At 32.8% G+C, this 5576-nt stretch overlaps 1 non-coding gene across 1 annotated transcript; it reads right to left on the reverse strand.

Annotated features, from left to right (window-relative positions):
- Nucleotides 1–3222: 3222 nt before the first annotated feature.
- TRNAS-UGA (transfer RNA serine (anticodon UGA)) lies at nt 3223–3304 on the reverse strand. Its single transcript has one exon. It is a non-coding gene; the product is annotated as a tRNA-Ser (tRNA).
- Nucleotides 3305–5576: the final 2272 nt, after the last annotated feature.

Here is a 5576-nt window from a genome sequence, read left to right on the forward strand (position 1 = left end):
TGAAAAGTCCCCGGCCTACCATAGTAAAACACATTTTTATCGGCAAAATTAGTTTTTTTTTACTCAAAATAATTCCCTTTAAGGGTGATACACTGATTATAGCTATCCTCCAACATTTCGATAACATCTTTGTAGTACGATTTGTCCTTTCCTTCAAAATAGGCCTCAGTTTCGGCGATCACCTGTTCATTCAACGAAAATTTCTTCCTAGCGAGAATTCTTTTAAGATCTGAGAACAGGAAATAGTCACTGGAAGCTAGATCTGGAGAATACGGTGGATGAGCAAGCAGTTCGAAGCCCAATTCGTGGATTTTTGATACGGTGCATTGTCTTGCTGAAGCAGCACTTTCTTTTCTTAAAATGCGACAGTTTTTCGGCGATTTCGTCCTTCAAGCGGTTCAGTAATGCTATGTAATAGTCGCTGTTGATGGTCCTTCCTTATTCAAGGTAGTCAATGACAATTATTCCATGCGCATCCCAAAATACAGACGCCATAATCTTGCCAGACTACCGTTGCGGTTTCCGACGCTTTAGAGCGGGTTCATCCTGTACAATCTATTCGGATGACTGGCGATTGGACTTCGGAGTGAAATTATGGAGTCATGTTTCATTCATTATCACATATCGACGCAAAAACTCGGGTTTATTACGCTTGATTATATTCAAACACTGCTCCGAATCGTCAACTCGTTGTTGTTTTTGGTCAAAAGTGAGCTGGCACGACACCCACTTTGCACAGAGCTTTCTGATACCCAAATATTCGTGAATGATATGATGTACAGGTTCAGTTGATGGGTTCAGTTGTTTTTTTGGGCGCCCACTGCTTTCACCGTCTTCAGTGCTCATTTCACCACGTCTAAACTTAGCATACCAATCCTTGATTGTTGATTTTCCTGGGGCAGTGTCCGGAAACTCGACATCAAGCCAAATTTTTGTTTCAACTATATTTTTTCCCTTCAAAAAGCAATATTTCAGCACGCGAAATTCCTTTTTATCCATTATCCATCCAGTTCGGAATAACAGAAGGTGCTTCACTCAAAGTACTATAATTTATAAACTAGTGATCCGACAGCTGTCAAATTTATACACGAATCTTTTGATGGTTAGAGCTAAGTAAAAACGTATAGTAGCGCTATCTATGTGTCAGTCCGGGGACTTTTAAATTGACCTGTTAGACACTTTAGGCTTAACATCTATGTCACTGTTTTTAATGTACCCTGAGTTTTTCTAATAACTTCACTTAAATTGATCAAATGGTTTTACTTTGATCAAATTGTCCTTGCGAATGTACCATGGAGCATGAACAATGCATCACCGTACCTTGTTTTGAAATTTTTGTATAATAATTCTGTAGCTGTATATAAAACATTGGTATTAGTAAAAATGCAGAGCTGAACAACATAAATCCACACCGGCCCACACAAGACTTGATGGTAAAACAAAAGTTTACAATATACTGACAGAGCTGAGCTGATCCGATAAACCTTAAATTTTTTAGACTTCAGCTTGATTCCTTCATTTTTTTTATTAATATGTGGTTTCCATCTGAATTTAACGTCAAACGTTATGCCAAGATATTTGGCTGTAATTGTACAGACTACTTGTTGATTTATATATACTGTCTTGTGCCTGATTCTTTTGTTGGTCAAATCAATATGCCCTGATTTCTTTTGCTTAATTTTGAAACGCCATTTTGACGTCGATTATTGAATTTAAACAGTAGCTATTTGTAACTTTTCTGATTTCCCAATAGCTAGGATTGCCGTATCTTATGCAAATATAGCAACACACATTTTATTGTAGAAGTCCCCAATATATTGCAGATAAATGACTGCTTTCAATACCCTTATCAAAGGCAACTCCATAACTAAATATTTTAATTTTATGCTTTAGAACTTCATGCCAAACTCCATCGATAGCTTGAATAAAATATAAGAATATTGCAGAACAAATGTAATTTTATTATAGGGATTATTCCATGACATTGGTGATTTTATGGACCTGATCAATAGTGGAATGTTGTTTCTTGAAACCAAATTAGTGTTTATGAATAGTATATTATTCCTCAATGATTGGTTTTATATTTCTCGAGAGAATACTTCATTATTTAACTCTTATTGATATTTATTTTATTTATATATATTATTATAATATATTATTGTACTTAATATTCACTTTCTTACATTAATAAGCAAGCAAAATCCAGCCTTCAAATAAAGCAGTATTTATTCTTTGTTGATTTGCCATCGCCAATGATTAAGAAGTGCTCAGGTCGAATAATAATGTGTGGTTGAAAGCCGAAAAGATTGCTAGAATTATTGAGAAGCGGGCATTGGCATCTAGGAAGGTGATGATAAGTATTTCGTGAGAAAAAACTGAATTGTTCATCATAAAACCGTTAATTTGACTCTATACCGTCCATAACAAAGCAACTGATCTAGCGTTGTCTTTAAATTTCCCCAAAACTATCTTACTGGTAAAGCTGGTTTGTAAAAATCACTTGGTTCGGATTTCCCTCTAGAAATATAGCTTCTGATAGCTGATCCATAGCAATCACACATTTCAACTAAATGTAATAACTTCTTTGCAATTAGAAGACAACTTGTATGATTCCCCAGGACTACAAGATCATGTCAAGAAATGGATGTATATATATATATATATATATATATATATATATATATATATATATATATGTATTATTTAAAATATCCTTCAAGTTTTCATGTCTTATCTCCATTGGAGGCTTCAACAAAAAAATTACTTTGCAAGTCGACGGTCAAAGCTATCTCCAAATTGAAGCAAGAGATTAGGCATATTCTTTAATCAAAATGCTGCACAAATTAACCACCATATGACGATGAGAGAGATAAATCTGGATTAAAACAAGAAAATGAATGCCGAATTTGGCAATTTTCTGCAATCTTTTACTCCAATTTTACTCCTCCTTCTTTTGTTAATAATTATTGAATGGACACATATATTAATAAGAATTTTAAGAGTTTAAGTTTATTGGCAATTCTTCATGCGGCAATACCTTATCGATCTTGCAATACCCTAACTTTATACTAATATAATTATTTTAGTGTTTTCTCAATTAAAATGTTGAACCCATTTTTTCATCATTTTTTATTTTGAAAGTGAAAATTCCACTTTCGTATGTTAAAAATACTACTTTTAGGAAAAAAAATTTTTGGCCAAAATTTCATGTAAAAATATCATCGCTACGGACAGGATTCGAACCTGTGCGGGCAAAGCCCAATGGATTTCAAGTCCATCTCCTTAACCACTCGGACACCGTAGCTATGTGAAATGTAAAGTTCAAAGGAAAACATTGGACAATCATCTTTCATATAACAGCTCATCTCTAATTTTGCTCCATCATCCATTCTTTGTCCACAAAAGAAAATTTTTTTTCCTTTTAACATTTGAATATTAGCAAACGGCATTGATCACAGCCTACAAATATATATTGTAAAGGCTAAGCATTCCAAAAGCATAAAAAATGAATAAATTATGCAAACAGGCGGCGAGAAATACAGGCAATCTTATAAAGTTCATTCAGCTATCGCGAAAGAATACCTAATTGGTTGTCCTGTTTTATAGTTGGTGTAAACAACATTTTTAATATGCTTTAAATTTGAATAGAAGAGTGAGTTCGAAAAAATAAAAGGACGGTTTGTACTGACTTAACAAGGAATCACTTTTCGATCTACTTCTTGTTAAATAGTAATAAACTTCAAAAGAAATTTAATTGTAATTGCGTTATTACAGCAGGTGCGAATTATGAATGGGAATATATATGTAATACAGAAAATGATCGTAAAATATGTTTACGCTAAACTCAGTTCGCATTATTTTCCATCAATTGAATTATTTATTATGTTTACGCTCCTCTTAATTTATTAACACCTTTTGGAGGACTACTTGCTGCTAAAAATTATCGTCAAAATACGATCGAAATTTTCAAGAGTTAAAAGCCTTATTGTTTAGAATCAAACAATAAACTTGCCTTTGGTTTGAAAAATGTTAAACACTTTCAAACACAAATTTGGAAGTAAATTTCGCCAATATATTGGATGTCCTTAATATTACAATTTTAGTTGTGAACCAAATATTCACTAATTATTTTGGATTGTTTAATAAAGCTGTTCCTTATTTATTTTAATTGGATTAGTATTAAAGTGCTTCCTATCAAAATGAGTTAATATAATGAGGTACTAATAAGAAAAGATGACCTAAAAACTAATTAATTAATACGAACCGCAAATATATGCGGAGCTTGAGAAATTGATTATAATAGGCTGGTATGGCCTGCTTCTTAATTACTAGCGTAAATATGCTGACATAGTGGTTGCTTGATTGATTTTTTATGACTTTAAGAAAAAAGGCAATATATAATTTTTCCTGCGAGAGTTTGTTATATTTAACTAATACGTAATATAAACTGTTCTTATTAAGAAAATAGACTTTAGTCCCCTTTTATTGATGGTAGAATTATTCTAACTAATTAATTAGCAAATTAATATTATATACGTTAGCTGACCGACATCATCTTTTAAACGCTGAGAATATTTCTGGTACAAACATAAAAACATAATCAATAACAGGTATTTTAATACGATTTCTAGATGAACAAAGAGCTTCTAGCCAATGATGGTTTTAAATATATTTTGAGTCAAGCGGTACTGTCTTGAAATGTAACTTGGAATACACTTCCAAATAGTTTTCCAATTAACATATATTTTTTTATTAGCTCTTCGATCTTCAACAATCTGCCTGTACGTAATACGAATTTTTTATGACTTCGGTTGATCTGCTGTTCAAAACTCAAAAAGCTTATTCTAGAGTATATCCTAAGTTATTCTAAAGACTATTCTAACTTATTCCAGAGATTATTAAATCTCACTCTTTGTGTCTATTAATCAGTTCGTAGGTTAGTAAGTGGGTGAGCCTACGCACTTCACTGTTATCGTGCCCATTTAACTCTTTGGCGAGTACATTGGGATTCACCAACAATATTTCAGAGTACTTTACACTAACGCTTTGTGTACTGTATACTGATGTAATATGGGTAATCGATAGCTATGTTTGATTTGCAGTAGTATCTCACAGTATTGACTTATACAGCGAAAGCTTACCATTCAAGGATAATTTAGATTTACGTCCTATCAGCCAATACATTTGGTTTAGTTTACGTCGAAGCTGTTTGTGTTTCGTCATATTTTTGTCCATATTAAATCAAAATCTGTGGCTGATCAAAATGCATCCCCAGATATTGAAAACTGTTTTTGTGTTTAGCAGTCTCTAAATCAACATGCACTAAAACGTTGTTGATTTACTCTTTGCGTATGCTTTATGTTCCGGCGTTGATGATGTGATGATAGCTACAAATAAAGGTGAAAAGACTTTCCTTCACCTTTAATCTGAGGGTGCCAGAAGCTTTGAAAATATTTGAAGCAATCACTATCTAAGGGAACTGAGTTTATAATTTGCTTCATCAATCACAACTTTATGTTCAGTGGTGGTTAAATAACTTTACATAGAGGTACCAATATATCTTGGTTAAGTGATTT

Source organism: Rhynchophorus ferrugineus, unplaced genomic scaffold (assembly GCF_030347505.1).
Source record: "Rhynchophorus ferrugineus isolate W39M unplaced genomic scaffold, kcgeb_rfMv2 rfM9, whole genome shotgun sequence".
NCBI classification, from domain to species: Eukaryota; Metazoa; Arthropoda; class Insecta; order Coleoptera; family Curculionidae; genus Rhynchophorus; species Rhynchophorus ferrugineus.